General features: G+C 33.0%; 1 protein-coding gene across 4 annotated transcripts in view; it reads right to left on the reverse strand.

The window, feature by feature from the left end:
• The window catches only part of LOC129749874 (ribitol 5-phosphate transferase FKRP), a 98,335-nt gene that overhangs the window by 71,084 nt on the left and 2,834 nt on the right, over positions 1-24,417 (reverse strand). The window contains exon 1 of one of the 4 annotated variants that reach the window (XM_055744981.1): positions 23,625-23,756. The exons of the other annotated variants lie outside the window; for them this stretch is intronic. The gene's annotated coding sequence lies outside the window, so the exon portion shown is untranslated. Of the gene's footprint in view, positions 1-23,624; positions 23,757-24,417 lie in introns of those variants that run through there. 4 annotated transcript variants of the gene reach the window in all.

A 24,417-nucleotide genomic window follows, 5' to 3' on the forward strand; every position in this document is an offset into this window, starting at 1 on the left:
AAGAAAACTTGAAAACAACAAAAAACATTTTTAAATAAGAATTTTGAATGATTAAGCAATTTTCTTCAAGACTTTAAGTAGTTTAGTGTTCTGCGAAAAAAGTTGTAGAAGTTTTCATTTGTTTACTTTTCTCATTCAACGAATTTTTAAAGAAGTTCAAACCATTTTTTTTTTACATTTATGCAGCAATGTCAAGAATACTTGTAATGATATCTATATAAATTTTTAAAAAACTGTCGAGTTTTACTTTTGAAAACCATGCATCATCATCATCATCGTCAAAATATTATTCCTTAATCGAGTGAAGTATTATTCACAAATTCAGAACCAGATTTTTTTTCAAATGTTGATTTAATAGTCAATCAGTTATCAATTATTGAATTCACTTAAAACTGACACATTTTAAAACAAAATGTGATAGTCCAAATTGGACAAAATATTCGGGATCAGGACGTTAAAACCTACCAAATTAATCATTAAAATATGAGCACCAAAGTGCTTTTCCCTTGAATTATCAATTAAATTTCTTAAATAAGTTTATTAACGGTAAGACGTGATTATTGAAAAAAAAATCATTTTTCATCTTATTTTTTTCATCTTAATATTTTGTTTCAATTTTCAAATGAATTTACCAAATTTCAAAGTAAAGTTTTTCCCAATTTCACCAAATTTGAAAGTCAAATTATTTAAATTTTTATAAATATTTTTAATAAGTTTGTCTACATTTTTCAACTCTGAATTTTTGTGCTTTTAAACTTAAACCTTCAATATTTTTTCCTAATCAAAAATTCACATTTCCAATCTCGATAAATTTGTTTTTTTCATATTCAAAATACATCAAAGCTTGAGTTGAAAATGGAGAAAAGAAATGTAAATAAAGATGAGTAATATCATTTTTTATCTTTTTCCTAACAATCAATCATCGTTAATTTTTTACCTGATCTGACATTTATTTATTGGACGTTATTCGAATTAAGATTTGTTTTTAAGTCTGTGTTTTGGAAATATTTACATATGTATTTCAAATTTGAAAACAAGACTGCTGAGAAATTATTTTGAAATTTCTAGTTCAGAGTAAGGAACATCTTTTTGAAAAATATATCAATGACTTGCCAAAAACATCATTGATTTGAAACTTTCATTGAGATTTGTTTTTAAAAGATTGTTTCACTTTATCACTACAATTTGTTATTTTTTGAGTTCCTGTTAAATTATGAAAATGGAAATGGTGTTAGAAATCAATGTCTTTCTTTATTGTGTAATGTGGTATTGATATTATTTTGAGCTAAATTTGAATTTGAATCATTATTTCGGCTCTCGGCTTCGCTCTCTGACCAAATCACCACCCACCGTACCTACCCGGAGAGCAAACAAACACGTTTTGCTGGACGCGCTGCTTGTGGTTCTAGAAATTCAGGAATTATTTTATGTTTATAATTTTCATATTTTTGTGAAATCTCACAGCGTGAATTGTTGCACCTCACTAGAATGTAGATTAAATTTGCTTTCCAATGAATATACTTTTGATTGGTCCAAACAAAGTAAAAGCATTGAAAATCCGGGTACAACTTGACGGTGGACCACAAAAACAGATGAAATTTCAACTTGTGAAAAAATCGCGCAAAGTACTCAACTTTGAAAAATTTCAGTAAATTCAATTTTTGTTCCATCAAAAATCTAAAGACAACAAAATGTCAGAATTACAAAAAAAAATGGAATTGATATTCTTACAAAAGCTCTACCACCGCTCAAACAGTTTTTACTAGCAATCTTATGAAAAGTAGGTTTTTCAGACCACTTATTTGAACTTTTTGTGGCCATTTCATTGAAAAAAATTTAAAAAAATATTTTTTGGCTCCATAATGTAGACATTAACTTCAGCTTTCATATGTATAAGGCAAATATTTTTTTGGACGTATAATATATGAACTACAGCAGTTTTCCTAAGGCATGTTTTTTTCGGATTTTTTTCTTTCATGCTGAATAACGAGAAAACTAGAAGCTTTAGCTATATATAATGTTCTAAACATATTTTACTGACATTACAAGGTTTCTATTGATATAAGTTTTATATGAAATTCATAATAATCCAAACGACTTAAATAGATTTTACTTTGGGATTGTCAAAATGACACTCTAAGTCGGAAAAGGGAGTTTTTTTGTCCAGACTTCCAGGGTTCGTCCATAAATAAAGTAAAGATGCAATATTAAAGAACTTTTGAATTCATTTAGGGTACTCGAAGAAATTTTTAGTTTTTTGAAGCTTCTGAAAAAAGTTACAAGCCTTCAAACTTGCAATATTGTCAAAATGACACTCTAATGCGGATGAGGGTTAAAAACGCACAATTTTATTACAAAAAACTGCATTGGGATGTAAAGGTTAATTTAATTATTGATAACAAATAAGTATTTAGCCTGTGAATAAGTTTCCAAGGTGTTCAGAATTTAAATTTTCATTCATTCTGTTCATTTTTTAACCCGTTATTCATTGAGCAAGCTTTGCAGACATTTTTTGTTCGTATCCAGGCCGGGCAAATCCAGGGTTCTAAATTTTAATCTCAAAACCGGGTTATATCCAACCAAAATATAGGTATTTCCCACAAAAAGGTGTGAGAGAAGCTTAAGTTAACACACGAAAAATATTTTTTACCAAAGCACACGATCCCAAAAAAAGCATGCGAATTTATTTCGCTAAAATATTTAGATGGGAAATTTGGAATATCGTAAAAATTGGGAATAATCCGGGGAAAACCTGGGACTTTTTTCTCGATATCCAGGCAACCGGGTCGGACCGGGCATTTTCCTTTTTTTGTAAATCTGGACAGGCCAAGTTAAAACCGAGTAATATGGATTTTAGATTAGTAAGATTTTAGAAATTTCACTGATCAATTTTCATAGAGGCAAAAAATGAGTGCGAGTGCTTAAAATATAAAATTTGATGAGGGTAACGTTGTTTAAAAACAAAACTGTGGCTATCTAAATTCTACATTTTTGAATATGATAAATTTGATTTTTTTTGTTAGCTACAACTTAACATTTATGTATTGAACATCAAACCGGCTGATTGTCCTTTTTTGCTGGATGACTCTGATAACCCTATTCGAAAATCTAAAACTTAGAAATTATAAAACTCCTCATTTTAGGAAAAGTCAGAAAATTTTATGTTTCAAGCTTTAACCGTTCTTGAGATATCGTTTCGAGTAAGTACATTTCGGGTCATATAGACCCTATCCACAAAAAAAAGTTAAAGAACCTTCATTTTGCTTTTTTTTTTCTTTCAATCAGTCAATCATTCTAATTTCATGAATCTTAGCGCACAGGCATGAGGCTAAAAGAAAAATATGGTTTTGAGCAGAGTGTCCGTCCCGGGATTTCCCGGTCGAAAAATCATGGAAATTTGAAAAATTCAGGAATCCCCGATTCCAGGGAATCGTAGTTTCATTTCCTGGAATTCCCGACAAGTATGAAGTTATTTCTCTCGAAAAGCCTGAGAAAATTCGCGCAGCAGGTAGGCAGATAGTGTTTTCTCGAAAGTAAGATTTATGCACTTGTTTCCCTCTAGCCAGATGAATTTCAAAACTTAAAAATGAAAAAGACATCGATTTTTTTCATGTGAAGAGCAAACATGTCTAGTGACTAGAAAAACGAAAAAAGGTTGGATTAATTAAACATATAAAAAGATAATTTTTTTACTAACCTATAATTACTAAATGAATTCTTCATTTGATTTGCTCAGGTTATTTCATAGTTCGTTTGACTGTTTTTAATTTATCATTGTTAAAATCAGTTTGATTTATTTGATAAAAAATAATTTAAAAAAAAAAACATTTTGAAGAATACATTTTGAACAAATGTTGAGCTTGAATGCACGAAAGGTTCGAAAAGATATTTTAGAATCGAAGTGCATATATTTTACATGTTTTTGAATACTTCCCGGGATCCCGGGAAACGAGCCACCAGATTTCCAGATTCAGGGGAAAAGGAAAATGGCCGGGAAATGGACACTCTAGTTTTGAGGGAATGATGGAAGTTGTAAAATTATGCTAAGGATTCAGAAATACAAGGCATTTTGAAGCATTATAACGATATCAGGCATTTTTTTTTATAGTCTAGGTTTTATTACATTGTACATATATAAAATTTATAATTATCTACATTTCGATCTGGTTTAGAAGTTTCTGTTAGATAACATAATAATAAAGCAAATTGTTTAACAAATAAATTCTTAGTGTTTCTTCGAAACCTTTGAAAGGATGGGAAAATCCATTCTGATTTTTGTAGATCCAAAGCTCTTCTATCAACGCTGGCAAATATCCTCTTTTGATACGTCCATATTAACTTCGTATTTCCGCATTCGAAAAAGCAGTGTTCCAAGTCATCAGTGGCCCCGGGACAGAAGTCACAATATGGGTCAGCTTTCATATTCCTCCTGAATAAGATCTCATTATTTCCTATCCTGTTATGCACTGCTAAGAACCATGTAGACCGTTGATATGATGTTAGTCGTTTAGAGTGAATGTTCTTGAAAATCTTTTTCCATTCTCTCTGTGGATTTTCTCTTAAAATTTTGGGATCTTTCAATCGTTGCAGATATAACTGATAGATGCCTGAAGAAAATGGAGATCGACGAAGATTTTCTGGCAAGAAAACCGATTCCTGTATAATAGTTCTAATGTGTAGATATTTTCTAGGAATTGCAGATATATTGGGTGGACTAGCGTTGTTCTCTAGGTAACTCCACATGAATTTAAGGTCCGATCCAGCTCGCAACAGTCTATTGACCAACAGAGATTTCGATTTCAGTACAGGAGAATGAAGATTTAGGCCTCCCCTTTCTTTTGGAAGTATCATTGTTTCGAACGCCACTCTGTTCCAAGATCTGCCAAACCAGATAAACTTTCCCATTTGCGCTGTTATTTTTCCAGCATACTTGTTCGGTAGGGGAATTGTTGATGCTAAATACCATAATTTTGACGATATGTAAGTATTTAACAAAATTTTCTTTTGAATTATGTTTAACGTTCTAACATTGTTCATCCAAAGCCTCGTTTGAAAATTTCGTATTGTCTTTTGCCAGTTTTCTTCGATAATATGCTCGATGTTTTGACAGTAGTATATGCCGAGAATTTTAACCTTAGTTTCAATTTGTAGCCAGTTGTTGTTTTGCGAAAGAGTGACATTTCCAATAGCTGTTGCTACCGTTTTTCGAGGATTTAAAATTGCCTCGGAGTTCCGTTGAAAGTCGTGCATTATACTTACTAACGTCGTGAGTTGATTTTCGTCTTCCAAAAAGATTGATATGTCATCAGCATATGCGTTTAGAACGCATCCCGGTAGCATTGAGCCTATTTTATCGAGCAACGGTTGAATATAGATGACAAAAAGAAGCATCGAAATAGGATCCCCTTGTCTTATCGAGCGTTGTATTTTTATTTCATTTGATAATTTTCCATTAATTAATACTCTCGAGTAGCTGTTGTTGTAGAAGGTCATCAATAAACTAATCAATCGTCCATTAAAATTCATCTTTTGCATCGTTTCAGCTAAAAAAGCATGCTCTACCCGGTCAAAAGCATGGTCAAGGTCAAGAGCTACTAGAAGAGAATTTTTGGAGTTCGATTTTAGTTGGCATATATGATCTAATATTTTCAAAGTTGCTTCAAAAATATTCCTGCTTCCATTTGAACATTTCTGCTTACTGGAAAGAACTATAGTGACGAGTTCTGTCATACGTTGTTTAAGAATCCTTCCAACAAGTTTGAAATCAAAATTCAATAATGAAATGGGACGATAATCTTTAACAGTGTTTGCATTACTATCTTTTTTAATAAGGACAATTACTCCGTCATAAAAATCTTTCGGGGCAAGCCCACGAAAAGCATCATTCACCACAAGCATTTGAAACAGTAGAAATCTTTGGATGAAAACTTTAAAAGGATGCGATGGATGCGAAAAAATTGATTATTTTTTACTTTCTCTATTTTCAATGAGTGGTATTTCCTAAGTTTATTGTAAATAAAACGTTTCCTTGTATTTCCTGGGATCGAAACAATAAATTTAAGATATTTGCCCTTCATCACCAACGACACACAGAATACTGATGTCAACTCTCTATAAATATTTCATATTTCTCGGAAGCAATCACCACAGTCGGGTGAGCATCATCGGGCCCAGATTGCGTTCCCACGTTAATCCTGAATGTGCCAATAAACTTACATATTTCTCTGCTTCCTAGCACTAGCACTTACAAGAAAGATGAAAAGCAAAGAAAAACAGAAATCGCCGCCAGGATAAAAGAACGAGTCAATTATTCAGCACCAGCAGCAGCCCCACCACTACTTGTCCTGGTCCTGGCATCATGAATGGGTGTTGGGGGTGGTTGGGTTTGCTGTATGTGAGACGAATGAAATAGCACAACAAATAATTTGACACATGTTAGACATTTATATGCTCGCTGGAGGGTTTCATGGAAATTCTCGTACCATGGGGTCCGCATTTAGTGGAGAACTACACACTTCGGTGACTTCTAGCGTTTAAGGTGGTATGGTGAACGCAATCTTTTTGTTGAGGAAAAGGGATTTTTTTATGAATATTTTTTTATATTCAATAAAGAATAATATTTATGCATCTTTCTCCATTTTAAGGATTCTACACTTGATTTTTTTTAATTAATGATATTTTTTAATTACAATTGAGCATTAGAAGAAGGGATGTTGCATAGAGAGCCAATCTGCCCCGCCCAAATAAATTTTTTAACGATAATAGCGATAGCTGATAGCGTTCGAATCTTGGTCGTGGCATAATTACACATAACTTTAGCTGTGTCCTGTTGGCTGTTATCGTTTGTGAGATGCTTGCTAGCATATCCATCAAAGATTTTTTCTAGCTGAAGTTCTAGAGCGTTATGTTCTGAATCTTCATCATAAGCAGTGTATTCTTTTTAATTTTTATTGTAATGAAACTTATATTGAACTAGCTGACCCGGTGTGCTTTGCTACACCTTTCAAAATCAAATGTTATTTTCAAAAATTATTCAATTTTTTATGGTTTTATTGGAATTATTTTAAATCATTAGCAACCGCGATAAAATGAGAGCTGCAACTGGAGTTTCGAATTGCAACACAAAGATAACTTAAACTAATATTTTGAATCTTGCTTTATAAATTTGTGTTAAAGATCTAATCTGTCTGGAGGGTCTCAAATTAATCGTACGTAAACAATCAAACTTATAAAATATGGTTGTTTTTGCTTGATTTGTTCTGGAAACTGATAAGAGAGCCCCCTCCCCTGTCCTTCCCTTCACCCCCTGCTGAATGGAGGTCGTGATCTTTAATAATCATACCCATTTTTTTTCGTTCCCAGTAATCCTCTTATATCAAATATAGTTCCATTGGTTGATAAGTTTTTAAGCTTTACAACAAAATGAATCTATATGGAGCCTACTCGTTTCTTCCCCTCTCAACACTGTAAAGCGTACAGAGTCTATATCAATCGTAGAAACATATCTCGTAACCAAGTACCTTTCCATGCCATGTTTCCATTTGTTGGCTTCGTTAGCATAAATTGAAAACTTGTGCTAACAAAATTGTATTGGGCTCACCTCCCACCTCCTATGTACCTACTCACTGAATAGAGGATGGTGTGTCAGATAATCATCGAATCATACCAAAATGATATTCCATGTTAGGTTTTGTCCATTTCTCGGATTTCATAAAAAAAAAAATGTAATGTAAGCCTCCTCTTTCCTTCCAATATTCCCAATTCTATCATCCTACTGCAACAAAAAGTATTTTTCGTACTCAAATACTTTTTGATGTGAAATTTGGTATCATTTGCTCGATTAATTCTCGCGTTATGCAAAAAAAACCGTATGGAAGCCCTCCTTTCGCCCTATATCTTTCCGCTGAAAAAAAGTAGGGCTTCAATTTATAATAGAAACATTTGTCGTATCCACATACCCTCACATGCCAAATTTGGTTCAATTTGCTCGATCAACTCTCCAGTTATACTGAAAATTTTAAGAGAGACCTCTCATCCCCCTCTTCATCCACCTCTTTGAAGGAGTGAGGGATACCCAATATTCATAGAAGCATTCCACAATATCGTTCCATGCATTTGGTTTTATTTGCTGTTGTAGCTCTTTGCTATGAAGTAAAAATTGTATGAAACTCTCCCTCCTCTTTTCTTTCTCCCCGCTGGAAGAAGGGAGGGGTCTCAAACAATCATTAGAACATGTCACGTTCCCAAATACCGTCCCATGCCAAATTTGGTTCCATTTGCTTAATTAGTTTTTAAGTTATGTAAAAAATTATAAAAGAGGCCCCCTCCCCCCTTTATATCTCTCTAATGGAAAGAAGGAAGGATCTCGAATAATGATAGAAATATTTTTCGTTTCCAAATACCCTCCCATGCCATATTTGGTTCCATATTGCTTTATTTTCAGTTATGTAAAAAAGTATGTCCTCCCCTTTTCTACTGGAAAGAGGAAGGGGTCTCAAATTATGAATGAAAAAATTGTAAGGTAGCCCCCCTCCCTCCTTCCTATCATCCCACTGAGAGGAGGGAGGGGTTCCTCATATTCATAGAAATATTCCTCGTTCCCAAATACCACCCCATGCCAAATTTGATACCATTTCCTTGATGGGTTCTCGAGTTATGCAAAAAATTGTCTTTGGTTTGAGAGGCCCCTCCCCCCTTCATGAGAAAGGGAGGGGTCTCAAACTATAATAGGAACCTTCCCCTGCTTCCAATACCCCCACCTGCCAAGTTTCACGCAAATCGGTTCAGTAGTTTCCGAGTCTATAGGGAACAGACAAGCAGACAGACAGACAAAAATTCATTTATATATATATACTAGCTGACCCGGTGTGCTTTGCTACACCTTTCAAAATCAAATTATGTTTTCAAAAATTTTTATTGGTTTTTTGGCATTATTTTAAATCAAATTATAACATAATTCATGAGCAACCGCTATAAAATGAGAGTTGTAGCTGGAGTTTTGAATTGCAACATAAATATGATTGCAACATTAATGTGATTTAAACTTATTTTCTGAATCTTGATCAATAAATTTGTGTTAAAGATCTGATAATGTTAATCTGTCTGGAGGGTCTCAAATTAATCGTACGCAAACAATCTAACTTATAAAATATGGTTGTTTTTGCTTGATATGTTCTGGATTTATGCTAAAAACTAATAAGAGAGCCCCCTCCCCTGTCCTTCCCTTCACCTTCTGCTGAATGGAGGTCGTGATCTTTAATAATCATACCCATTTTTTTCGTTCCCAAAAATCCTTTTATATCAAATATAGTTCCATTGCATTGGTTGATAAGTTTTTAAGCTTTACAACAAAATGTATATGGAGCCTCCTCCTTTCTTCCCCTCTCTACACTGTAAAGCGTAAGGGTCTATAACAATCGTAGAAACATATCTCGTGACCAAGTACTTTTCCGTGCCATATTTATTCCATTTGTTGGCTTCGTTACCATAAATTGAGAACTTATGCTAACAAAATTGTATTGGGCTCACCTCCCTTCTCCTTTGTACCTACTGACTGAAAATGTGTCAGATAATCATAGAATCATACCAAAATGATTTTCCATGTTAAGTTTTGTCCATTTCTCGGATTTTGTAAAAAAAAGTTAAATGTAAGCTTCCTCTTCCCTTCCTATATTTCCAATTCTATCATCCTACTGCAAGAAAGGAATTGTTTCATATATAAAAAAGTATTTTTCGTACTCAAATACTTGTTGATGCCAAATTTGGTTTCATTTGCTCGATTAATTCTCGAGTTATGCAAAAAAAATTGTATAGGAGCCCCCTTTCCCCCTTTATATTTTTCCGCTAAAACAGATGGGGCCTCAATTTATAATAGAAACATTTCTCGTATCCAAGTACCCTCACATGCCAAATATGGTTCAATTTGATCGATCAACTCTCCAGTTATACTGAAAATTGTAAGGGAGACCTTCCTCCCCCTTTTCATCCACCTCTTTGAAGGAGTGAGGGATATCAAATATTCATAGAAGCATTTCTCGTACCCAAATATCATTCCATGCCAAATTTGGTTCCATTTGCTGTTGTAGTTCTTGAGTTGTGCAGTAATAACTGTATGAAACTTCCCTCCCTCTTTCTTTTCTCCCCGCTGGAAAAAGAAAGAGGTCTCAAACAATCATAAGAATATGTCACGTTCCCAAATACCCGCCCATGCCAAATTTGGTTCCATTTGCTTAATTAGTTATTGAGTTATGTAAAAAATTATAAAATAGGCCTCCTGCCCCCTTTATTTCTCCCTACTGGAAAGAGGGAGGGGTCCCAGATGATCGTTGAAATATTTTTCGTATCCAAATACCCTCCCATGTCAAATTTGGTTCCATTTGCATTATTATTTTTTGAGTTATGTGTAAAAATATGAAAGAGGCCCCTTCCTCCTTTCTACTGGAAAGAGGGAGGGGTCTCAAATAATCATAAAAATATTTTTCGTATCAAAATACCTGTCCATGTCAAATTTGGTTCCAATATCTTGATTAGTTTTCGAGTTATATGAAAAATTGTAAGGTAGCCCCCCTCCCCCCTTCCTATCACTCCACTGAGAGGAGGGAGGGGTATCTAATATTCATAGAAATATTTCTCGTCCCCGAATACCACCCCATGCCAAATTTGATACCATTTGCTTGATTGGTTCTCGAGTTATGCAAAAAATTGTTTATTATTTGGGAGGCCCCTCCCCCCCCCTTCCTGTTAGGGGGAGGGGTCTCAAACCATAATAGGAACCTTCTCCGGCCTCCAATACCCCCACCTGCCAAGTTTCACGCAAATCGGTTCAGTAGTTTCTGAGTCTATAGGGAACAGACAGACAGACAGAAATTCATTTTTATATATATAGATATAGATAGTTTAAATTGCAATGGATTCGTCCATAAGGTTTAAGAGCCTGAAAAACGGCATTTCTTAAATTATATGACAAAAATGATAAAATTTTAATTTTAGTCAAATTTTAAATATTTGTTATAGCAATTTTTACCAGAAGGTTAACAGGCAGATTTCTTATTATTGAAAATACTTAAAGCTCTGGAAAAATGATGAACAATTATTTTTGGAAACACTACGAAACAGTACTCTACCAACACATTCGAAGTGTTTTTTGCATTGCAGTGTTTTTTGCATTATTTTAAAAATGTGTTTGGTGACTGAATTCGAAAATGTTGGCCAAAGATTTTTACAATGTGATTGTTTTTCAATGTGCATTTCCATCATGTCTAGTATTATGTTTTTTCACTCCTAAATGTCCGCTTCTAAAAAAAGTTATGTTGCGGATGAAAAAGTATAAATACGCTGATACTTGGCAGCAGTAAACGCAGCTTCAACCTGCAATTTTTTATTTTTATTTTTGTTATTTTAAATAAAATATTACCCATATCATATGCTAGTAAGAAATATACAAAAGGAGAAAGTAATAAATCCACAATAGAGCAAGAACTTACAGCAATGCATTGGGCAATCTCACACTTTAGACCCTACTTATATGGACGTAAATTAACTGTTAAAACGGACCACAATCCATTAGTACATCTATTTTCAATGAAAGATCCCTCGTCTAAATTAACAAGAATGCGACTAGATTTAGAGGATTTCAATTTTGATATTGAATACGTTAAAGGAAGAGAAAACGTAGGGCCCGACGCTCTTTCGCGTATAGATATTGATTCTGAAATTCTTAAAAATATGTCAATTTTTCCAATGCTAACCAGATTTAAAACTCAAATGACGACAAAAATTACAATTAATGAGTCAAAAGTTGAAAAGATTGATTATCTTCAAGCTTACGACTCAATCAACAATACTGACGCTTTTAATCTACCAAAATTAACTTTTCAAGCCTTGAACCACCATATAAATATAAGTATTAAATCAAAGAACTTGAAAGGAATTATTGCTCAAGGGCAAATATTCCAACAAAAGGGAATGATTTATTTAAACGAATGCATGAAATTATTGAATAAAATGGCCAAAACTACGAAAATAAATTCGATCAGTGTAATGGATCCAATATTTAACAATGTTTCCCGGGAACAATTTAAAGAATCATGCAATGAAAATTTAAGTGACGTCACGATTATTATATATACACCAGCAACGGTGAACAAGATGCAAATGAGATAAATAAATTGATAAAAGAAAACCACGATACCCCTTCGGGAGGTCACGTAGGTATTAACAAATTAATTCAAAAACTCAGGCGTAATTTTTACTGGAAAAACATGAAAGACAGTATTTCCAAATATGTGAAGAACTGTACACCATGCAAACTAAATAAACATACAATAAGAACTCAAGAAAACTTCGAAAAATCAACGACTCCTACAAAACCTTTTGAATTAGTTTCAATTGATACCGTAGGACCACATACTAAATCAAACAGAGGAAATCGTTATGCATGAGCCGTACAATGTGATTTAACGAAATATATTATAACAATACCAATAATAGATAAACAAGCAAATTCACTAGCTAATGCTCTGGTGGAACACTTTATTTTAATTTATGGTTGTCCACAAGCAATTAATTCCGACATGGGTACTGAATATAAAAACGAATTTTTTCAACAAATTTGTAATATTCTCGAAATAAACCACAAATTTTCAACAGCATACCATCCAGAAACCATAAGAGCTCTCGAAAGAAGTCATCGTTGTTTGAATGAATATCTCAGACAGTTCATCAAGGAACAACATGATGATTGGGACTCTTGGTTACCATATTTTACATTTTTTTATAACACAACGCCACACACTGAACATTCTTTCGTACCATTTGAACTTGTTTTCGGAACGCAAGCAAATTATCCACCAAAATTGAAAAATATTAGCATTGAAGCATATTTCAAGGAATTACAGTTCAAACTGCAAACAGCAGCACAAAAAGCACAAGTTTTACTACAAAAATCCAAAGAAAAAAAGAATTTAGAAACATAAGCAAAAATCAAATCCAATAAAAATCCAAATAGGAAGCAAAGTTTGGCTGAAGAAAGAAAATCGAAGAAAATTAGACCCAGTATATTCTGGACCATTTACAATTACTACACCCAAAATTCAGCCTCTGTGCCAATGGCGTGTAGTCAATTTCATAGCATCATTGGTACAAGAAGATAACGCGACCGGCGCTGATTTGATTTGCGCCCACCGGCATTAACCTCCCATCGCAACCGAAATGCGTATGTCTGAAAGAAACAAAATAAAAACGTTTTCGCGTCCCTCCCCATCGCATCACAAGCCGAAGAAGGATGGAAATAAATACCGGCCAACACCAGGCAGCCAGCGAACCGAGCACTGTGCGTGTGAATGTAGCAAAAGCAACAACAAAAACATCCTTCTAATTCAATCCATCGGCAAACACGGCTAAGCTGTGCGTGTGTATGTAGCAAAAGCAACAACAAAAACATTCCATCAATTCCCCGGCAAACAACACCGGCCAAGCTGCCCGGCTTTAGCAGCTGTGTATATGTAGCGTGTGTATGTAATAGCAGGCAGTAAGCAAACACAGTTCTCATTCAATGGGTTTCCCGTTCCTTCACTCCCGTTCCCTTTCCCGTTTCCATCTTAAGACAAAGGAATGCATTGAAAGGAAGCCAAACGCCGGGAAGCCACTGTCGTGCGTTTCTTTTGTGATTGATCGGTGGCAGCATGCCTATGACAAATATCCCTCTTCCTGCATGAAGCTCAAATAGTACACTGGTTAAGTTGTCGGTCTGGCAAGACCGTATGGTTGATGATATGAGTTCGATTCTCCCTACGGGCGCTGTGGTTTATATTTTTATTTTCTTGTTTCTGGGATGAATTATCCAATAGGAACGAAATCCCATAAAATGTGTTTCTTGTTTCGCTTGAATGTAGTGGTCATCGTTTTGGTTGGGAGCCGAGTCCTTATGCCATTTACGGTTTTTCAAACATACCGTCTTCGGCACAGTGCACATTTCAGGGCATTATCGGCACAGAGATTTGCTAAATAGGCATTGGATTTTTGCAACCTCTTCTAAGGGTGTAACATTCAACACCCAAATGTCACAATAACAAATCAAATAACATATGAAACCCAAACCGTACATAAAAACAGAACTATAATCTAATGTTATTTCGTTATTTTTCTTTACATATTCATTTTTATTCAAACTTATTCCATTGAAATAGAACATAATAAAAACAAAAAAAAGAGAAAGAGAAAAAAAGTGAAAAAGAGAAAGGTCAATAGTCTGGCTTGAATCAGACGTGAGAAATTCGGAATCTAATTTCAAGTAGGACAGTTACCCGATTTTGTAAAGCCTAACTTAAATTATAAACATACACATATACCGTCGTAATACAGAGACACCTGGAAGAATTTAAAAATGGTTACATTTCAATTTCATCTTCTTTACACCATTTTTTCCCAAAGGAGGATGGTGTAGTAACAATTAACTTGTGAGCCACTGTTAATCCATATCAATCCACACCTAACATAAACAAACCATCATAAAAGCCAACTGCTTCAAAATGCATAGTAATCAAAATAGGAAAGTATTCAATTCCAACCATATGTGACACTACAATACCTCACACCCATAAGCGCTCTTTCCTTCCTTTTCTTTCCACCCGTTCGTTCCTTTCCTTTCCATTTTTCAGTACAAAATATTCAATTTTCCCATACAAACCTAATAGTTCAAATTTACTCATGAAAACGTTACTCTAAAATTCTGCTAAAACTCATGGATGAGTTATGGACCAAGGCAAAGCTTTTTAAACCCCAAAGTTTGAGAATTTCAAAAATGGCCCCAATCGACTCAGTCTAATGCACAAGTCATAGTTATTTTTATCGTTTTGGCTAATTTTCAGTTTCCCTTCGCACCACGACGTCTTAGTTTTACCAAGAGTTGATTTGAGAAAATTATTTTCTTGAATTTACTTAGTCTAGTCAGCTCTCGCTGCCCAAATCAAGGTTACCGAAAACACAGAAAAATCTGTATTATCACAGAATTTTGAGCAAAATATCGTCACAGAATCTATGTCACAGATCACAGATTTTTTTAAATTTTCACAGAATTCACAGATTTTTTAAATTTTCAACAGTTTTCCAAAATTGTAAATATTTTTTATCGCTTTTGATTTTTTAATTCTGACTCTGAATCTTGAAAATATGAAAACAAGGTAATGTACATTGCTTTTATTCTAATAAAAATGTAAGTAATTTCCAATTTGTAGATGTGTGACATGATTTTCCATGACATGAAAACCATCACAGTATTCAAGGTTCAAATCACAGAATTCGAGAATTTGTTTGCCAAAAACACAAAATTTTTTTCGGCAACCTTGGCCCAAATGCCATTTCAGATTTTATTACCTAGTTTGTTCATCAAGTACTTTCAATTATAAAGCATTTTTTGGCTTTGTGTTTTAATCCTTGTTTTTCATTTCATTTGAATGATTTGTTGTTCTAAGGTTTAACTCCAATATCTTCGGTAGTACACAGTGATTGTGTTTTGAGTTTCAACAATCAATGGTAGTGAAATTTGCACACATGTAGGTACCTATATTTCAATTGAACTAAGAACAACTTATGCTGAATGGAAGCATATTTCCAAAACTAAAGATACAATATCCTTTTTAATCGATATTCAAGAGAATAAGCTTTCCATTTTTAAATAGGCAAAACAAACGAATATTGAACTGGACAATGGAAATAATAGTATAGATGATAATAGAAAAATAATTTCTTCAATTAAGCGAGAAACGAAATGTAAAGAGATTTAAAATTAACACAATTCAATTTCAAAACACTTTTGATAACCAAAATATTCCGAGAACTCTACACGTGATTATTTTTGAAAATACATCAGGGTAGCAGCCAAATGTGTCATATCGAATTTCAAAATCCGGACATTTTTTTTTTTGTTTCGATTATAGTCGTTTTACCATCTTTATGGCATTCGCGACTTTATCAACGTTGCAGTTGGCGGATCGTTATTGAAAAACTATCCGGTACAACTGTGTTCGATGTTTACTCTTGGGCTTGAACTCGCGGACATCGGCTCAGGAGACAACAGACTTGCCAACTGAGCTATATTACAAGCCCCAAAAATCCGGACATGATTGGCAGATTGGCTAAAAAAAAAACTGACCTGTGCAAGATTTCAGCTCAATCGGACTTAATCTAGAGATGCCTCAAAGCGCTCAAAGCTCCGGTTTTTTTACCCCAAAAATTCACCAAAGGGAGCACCAAAGGAAAATGGCAAATTGAAATTTTAATGTTGATGCCAAATGACCTAAAAATGCACAGAACGTCAACAATTTGGTGTTGCATAGAACGTCAAAAATTTATAAAAATTTACATAGAAGTTAAACCATCAAGGGGGGAACTTACATGTCTTAGAAATGTATGAAACGTCGAGATCTGGTTTTATCATGAAAAAAATGTTTAGGTCAAAAATCGACTTTTCGGGACTTCGGAAAATCAGCCGTTTTTCGGAAAACCGATAATTCCCAGAAAGTCGAATTTTGGCAAAAGATTTTTTTTCGAGATAACTCCAGATCTCGAAGTTTCATGCATTGCTAAGTCATTTGGCATCAAATTTAAAATTTACAGTTTCCGAATATCCTTTGGTTGCCCATTTAATGATTTTTGATATTTTTAATTTGATTTCGATGTTTTATGCATTTTTAAGTCATTTGACATCAAAATTATAATTTCAATTTTTCCAATTTCATTTGGTACCCCCTTTAGTGATTTTTATGGGTCCAAAAAAACAAAACTTTGAGCGCTTCGAGGTACCCCTAAATAAAGTTCGATTTAGCTGAAATATCTCACAAACCACTGGAATTTTTTTTTTACCAATTTAGTACTTTTGACTATATGAATTGTTTAGTTAAAATTTGTAGAATAAAGTTTCATTATAAAATTTGTGACACTTGAGTTATGCTTCATAGAGTAGCACACTGATTTTTTTTTCTAAACATATTAGTTAAACATAAAAAGTACAACAAATTGAAGTTTTCATGAAGGTTGAATTATGGTTGGAAATTGGAATGAGAGAGTGTTTTTGTATATCCTCATCATGATTTTAAAATGCCCGTACCTTAAAAAACAGGTACAAAAAATTAATTTGTTATTTTCATCATTGAAATTTTGAACATAGGTTCAATTCATCATCTATTCAACATCTCAAGAGAGAATAGAAGATCTCAAAACAGATTTGATGTAGTTTTTCTAATAGATGACCTGCTTTTATTATATGGCAACCCTAATTTTTTTGTTTATTAAGGACCTTTTTAACATTCGGTCCCATCTCAATTTTGTTTAGTTCCATAAATGTATAGAAAACATAGATTGTTATAAAACTACAGCGAAAGTTATTAGCATTGCAAATGAAATTATTTTAAAATATCGCCAGAGAAACTGAAATGTGGCTAAAAGCATCCATAGGCGCATCGAGCCCGCACGGTTTGTAGTTCGATAATTTAGACAACTTTTAAAGTAAAATCGATTTCTTGGAAACTGCAAGAGATTTCCACATAAAATTAGTCCGATAATGTGTAAAAAAAAAATGGGGTAGACATGTGTAGGGGAGGAGTGGGCTATATGCGCTCATTAAGCAGAACACTGATTTAATAAAATATCACATTGAATATGTGTACACAAACTATATACACGTGTGCAGGCATCTGTTTTCTATACAATGGAGTAATTTTTATGTTAAAATTTTCTTCTGTTTCCAAGAAAATGATTTTATTATAAGTGATGTCTAAAATGCCGAACCTTAAACCGTGCGGGCTAAATGCGCCCATTTATGTTTTGAACAAAATTTCTGTTTTTTGTGCAATATTTCCGTATAACTTCATTGAAACTGCTATAAAGTAATAATTTCCGTATGACAAAGCTGAAGTTTCATAAAAATCTATGTATATTAAAATTTTATGGAATAAAACAAAGTTAGGGTTGCTATACTATGGAGGCAGTGAATCCATGAGAAAAACTTTATCAAATCTGTTTTTAGATCTTCAATTCTCTCTTAAGATGTTATTCAGAGCTTAGATTTGAAGGTTCAATGATAAAAATTATTTATTCATTCTATTTAACCTGTTATTTTAGGATGGAGGCATTTTACAAACATGATGGAGGCATACAAAACACTCTATTATTCCACTATATCAGGGGTTTTCAGATCGTGCTCCGCGGAGCACTTGGTGCCATGCTTGGCAAAAGTCATCGTCATGAGGCGTGAAGCTGTGACTGTGAAGCCTTTTGGTCCGTCAAACTCAATTGACTGTTCCTTAACGACCAGTCACTTCGTTTGCCAGTCATTCATTCCCCAGTCATTTGAAGCTAAAAGAATTTCCTAGTCAAGCAATCGCATTCAAGCGACCGATGACGAAAAAGAAACGCATTTATTATTATTGTTGCTCCTGCCAGCAAGCCGAAGACGACCGAAGAGGAACAAGAAAAGCATTTATTATTATTGTTGCTCCTGCCAGCAAGCTCGTTTTCAGTTTTTTTTTGCTATTGTTGCTCTCTGCCAGCAAGTCGTTCAATTAGTTGTACCTCCCGTCAGCAGCCGATCGAAGTGTGAAAAGATTTGCCAGTCACTCTCAGGAGAAATTTTGACCTTGTGTAGGAGCTTCGCCAGTCGATGATGGAGAAATGCTGATTGTTGTCGTGCTTTATCCGTCATGCGAGTAGTGAAGCTCCGTCAATTGAGAACAGTGCCAGTCGTTTGATGAAACAAAACTAGTCGGGTCAAGCGTGACGGGCGAAATTTGCCATCACTGCTTGGTGCTCCGCGAAGCTTTTGAAAGTGCTCCGCGGCGTACGCAACGAAAATCATAAACCACCTTAGAAAAACTCTGGTATTTTTCTATCGTTTCATTTTTATCGAAACATCAGAAAAAAAATTCACAGGGCATATAGTACGAACGAAAAAATTTTGTTTGCTTTGTTTTTACTGGCGGCTGAATCCCTGCAGGGATGTTGGCAAAGAAAGGTGGATTGTCAAAATGCACTGCTTTGATCGAACAACGTTGTGTTGAAGGACTGAGTGTGCAAAACACTCAAAGAAAAGGTTGTTCTTGCGCCGTACTTGGTGAGCTACCGATTGGAAAAGCTGGAGAAGCGCATACTATTGCTTAAAAATTAATCAAACCATGTAGGTATTCAAGAAGTCGTCCGTATGGTTGATAATAAAACAGTGGAATTGGTAAATTCGATTCCCATGTCTGACAACACGGTTCCTCGGCGAATTTGTGACATGGCTGAAGATGTTGAAAACGATTGAGAACTTCAAAATTCGACATGCAGCTTGACGAATCCACAGATGGACTAGCAATTCTGATAATATTTGTTCGCTATCAAGGTTCTGAATGTTTCGAAGAAGATTTGTTCCTTTGCAAACCGTTGCCAACTTCCACGTCGGAGGCTGAAATTTTCAAGCTAAATAATTGATGATTGTGTTACGGACAACAATATTTTATGGGGAAATTGCATTGATGTATGTATGGACGGTGCGAAAGCTATAGTTGGAAATACTGCTGGAGTCGTTGCCAAGATCAAAGAAAAGACCAAAAGTTGCGGTAGTAGTCATTACATCCTTCATCGACATGCACTCGCTATGAAGAAACTATCATCATCTTTGAAGGAAGTCTTGGACGAACGCATAAAAATAATCAACTTTATTAAGGCTCGACCGAAAAATTCAGGGTTATTCAAGGCGTTGTGCGAAGAGATGATTAGCCAACATTCCACGCTATTACTTCATACCGAAGATCGCTGGTTATCTCGCCTGTTTGAATTAAGACTGACTTCAGTCTTTCAATGCAAGGTAAAGGAATAACAATCTTCGATTAAAACGGCAAAATCATGACTATCAAGAGAAAAATCAAATTTTGGGCAGAATCACTCAAAAAGCACAACCTAACAGCTTTCCGAATTGAAGAAGCATTCAATCAGAAATAACCTTGAAGTTATCATCCGATAATTTCCATGAATTATGACAATCACAATACCTACTGTTCATTGATAAATTTATTTTTGTATTCCTTGGTGTAAGCTCTAACTAACAGGCCCACGTGTCTAATGTTTCTCATAGGGGACTTCAACAGTTTTCTCATAGGGGACTTCAACACTGATTTACTGAAAAACACTCGTAGGATATCTAAATCTAAAGAAACAATCTCAAGCCTCTCACTGCGTTGCATAAATTCGGAACCAACTTCTTTCCACAGGCATGGCAACTCTTTACTAGATTTAATTCTTACTGATACACCTGATGAAGTCAATCGTTTTAGCCAAGTCTCTGCGCCAGGCGTTTCTCATCATGACATGTTTATCGCATCTTTAAATTTCAGAAAAAATCAAGAGCGCAACGGCTACTGGTATCGTGACTACAAGCATTTCAATATGAACGAACTCCATACAAATCTGAATAATGTATATTGGGATCCCTTTTATAGCATAAATGATCCCGATATGCTTGTCGAGATACTAAATAGATTCTTAACTGAAATACACGAGCTTTATTTTCCGCTGAAATTTAGAAAATTTAGGCAAAATAGCTGGTTTCATGTAGACATTGAAAGGGCAATAATTAATCGAGATATGGCATATAGAACGTGGAAGCGTTCTCGCTCTGTTAATAATAGAAACGTTTATAAATTACTAAGAAATAAAGCGACAACTCAGATCTTAAAAGCTAAAACTGAACAGGATAAACGTCAAATAAATTTGAGTATTCCTGCGAGAAAGTTTTGGGATAATTTGAAAAAAATTGGTTTGAGCAGTTCCAATAAATCTGCTTCAATTTCAAATTCTACTGCATCTGAAATTAATTTCTTTTTCACTTCTAATTTTTCCGCAAATAGCTGTACAGTTCCACAGTTGTCTGAAAATTCTAATAGTTTCCGTTTTAGAACAGTTGAACAGTATGAAGTTGTAAATTCTATAGCTAAAATTGATTCAAATGCAGTAGGCGTAGATAATATTCCCATTATACTTATTAAGATTGTTCTGCACAATATATTACCTTTGATAACCCATCTTTTCAACAATATAATTCAAACCTCGAAATTTCCTCTCTCGTGGAAACAGGTTAAAGTTATTCCTATTCCAAAAAAATCTAACGCTTCTGACATTACCAATTTAAGGCCAATAAGTATTTTGAGTTCGCTATCAAAAGTGTTTGAAAAGCTTATAAAGCATCAAATTTGTGATCATATGAATCACTTTAATATTCTTGACAGGTACCAATCCGGTTTCAGACCCAACCACAGTACCGAAACAGCTTTGATGAAAGTGCATAATGATCTAGCACTTGCTTTAGATAAGAAAGGAGTGCACTTCTTCTTCTATTAGATTTTTCAAAAGCTTTCGATCGAGTTGTACATGCCAAGCTCATTCATAAACTTATTATTAAATATCATTTTTCGAAATCTGCCGCTGATATGATTTACTCATACCTAAAGGGTCGAACACAATCCGTTTACTTCAATGGCCTTTATTCTGAATTCTCAGCTATTGATTCAGGTGTTCCCCAAGGCTCAATTCTGGGTCCTATTTTATTTTCTCTGTTCATTAATGACCTACCCTTAGTTTTGAATTTTTGTCAAGCTCATTTATTTGCTGATGATGTACAGATCTATTTATGCTCTGATGGATCATCTTCTGTACTTGGAATGGCCTCAAAAATAAATCATGATTTAGCAAAAATTCACGATTGGTCAATAACTAACCTTCTTCCATTAAATTCTGAAAAAACTAAAGCTATTTTTATCAATAGATCGAGCATCTCCTATTCTCCTCCCAAACTTTATTTTGATGGAAAAGAAATTTCATTTGTCGATCATGCTGAAAACCTTGGAATTATATTCGACAAAAATTTCTCTTGGGATCGTCAAATAGCCACACAATGCGGTAAAATATACGGTTCGCTGAAAAAACTGAACTTGACAACCGTCTAGACACACAAACGAAACTCCGTCTTTTCAAAACATATATTTATCCTCTTTTTATCTACGGTGATTTTGTTTATCATAATGCTTCAGTGAGATCATTAAACAGGCTTCGTGTTGCGCTGAACTCGTGTATTCGATATGTCTTTAACATATCAAGATTTTCACACGTCTCACACCTTCAGAAAATATTAATAGGATGTCGCTTCGAGCGTTTTTATGCTTATAGATCAGTTACTGTGATCCATAGGATTCTCACCACGGGAAAACCGGAATACTTAAGAGAATTACTTGTACCACTACAAAGCTCTCGAACTGGATGCCTTGTTATCCCCAGACATTGCTCCTCTTATTATGGTAATTCGTTTTTCGTGAGAGGTATCGTAAATTGGAACGTTATTCCTGTTCATATTAAGTGTATTAGAACTAAGTCAGAATTCAAGAAGGGTCTATTGGCGGAGCTTACAGATTAAGAACGACATTATAATTATAATTATGAGTAAAGTTAATATTTTGGAATCATAATTAGGTTAGGAAATCACATTGTAATTCACATTGTAACAAAATTACAAGATTGTATCTTTCGTTACATGAATAAATAAATAAATAAATAAATAAATAAATAAATAAATAAATAAATAAATAAATAAATAAATAAATAAATAAATAAATAAATAAATAAATAAATAAATAAATAAATAAATAAATAAATAAATAAATAAATAAATAAATAAATAAATAAATAAATAAATAAATAAATAAATAAATAAATAAATAAATAAATAAATAAATAAATAAATAAATAAATAAATAAATAAATAAATAAATAAATAAATAAATAAATAAATAAATAAATAAATAAATAAATAAATAAATAAATAAATAAATAAATAAATAAATAAATAAATAAATAAATAAATAAATAAATAAATAAATAAATAAATAAATAAATAAATAAATAAATAAATAAATAAATAAATAAATAAATAAATAAATAAATAAATAAATAAATAAATAAATAAATAAATAAATAAATAAATAAATAAATAAATAAATAAATAAATAAATAAATAAATAAATAAATAAATAAATAAATAAATAAATAAATAAATAAATAAATAAATAAATAAATAAATAAATAAATAAATAAATAAATAAATAAATAAATAAATAAATAAATAAATAAATAAATAAATAAATAAATAAATAAATAAATAAATAAATAAATAAATAAATAAATAAATAAATAAATAAATAAATAAATAAATAAATAAATAAATAAATAAATAAATAAATAAATAAATAAATAAATAAATAAATAAATAAATAAATAAATAAATAAATAAATAAATAAATAAATAAATAAATAAATAAATAAATAAATAAATAAATAAATAAATAAATAAATAAATAAATAAATAAATAAATAAATAAATAAATAAATAAATAAATAAATAAATAAATAAATAAATAAATAAATAAATAAATAAATAAATAAATAAATAAATAAATAAATAAATAAATAATGGTCAAGTGAATTACACTATGACGTTCGAGTGAAATTTATCTGAATTTCTAAGTAAGTTTCTAATTAATTATCTCTCGCGTTTTTAAATAAAAGAACATTTATAGAACACCACTTCGATTTCAAATACTTACATTACGCTTTCGCCATAAATTTATTGATTGGAAAATTCCATCGTAATCCCAAGGCAGATCGGTTACTGCGGATAGTTCGACTTCTAAATCTTCCCTGCTGCAAACCAGAAAATCTGTCCAGTTCAATCCACAAGCTGAAACATAATAACACTTTTAAATAACTTTTTCTTACATAACGTTTAACACAACTGGCGCCTAGTAAAGAATTGGGAAAATCCAAATCCAGCATAAGCTTTAAACGCTGCTCTTTAGAATTTGCCATTTTGAACTCTGAAAATAAACACAATTACAACCCGACATTAACTTGACATTCAAGTGATGGGGTAGTGAATATTTTTTCTCACTTCAAATTCAAGTGACGACTGAAGTGAATGTGGATGAATTCACTTGAAATTTAAGTGACTGCCAAGTGAAATGTATATGTCGCACTTGAATGGACGAAAATCACTGGATCCTTGTTTTTAAGTGAAAAATCATGTGTATTTTAAGAGTAAATTTGGGTTCAGTGTACTTAAAATGCGTAGAACAGTCTATTTTCATGTCAAAGAAACCAGAATCATTAACATTGCAAGAATAGACTGAGTCGATTCGGGGTCATTTTTGAATTTCTCAAACCCTGGGGTCTCAAAAGCTTCGTTTTGGTCCAAAACTCATCCATGTTTTTTTGCAGAATTTTTAAGTAACGTTTACATGAGTAAATTTGAACTTTTAGTTTTGTATGGAAAAATTGAATATTTTGTACTGAAAAATCAACATCTTTTTTGTTTCTTCTGTGTAACCGAGCCAGTTGATG

Source organism: Uranotaenia lowii, chromosome 2 (genome assembly GCF_029784155.1).
Source record: "Uranotaenia lowii strain MFRU-FL chromosome 2, ASM2978415v1, whole genome shotgun sequence".
Lineage (NCBI taxonomy): Eukaryota > Metazoa > Arthropoda > Insecta > Diptera > Culicidae > Uranotaenia > Uranotaenia lowii.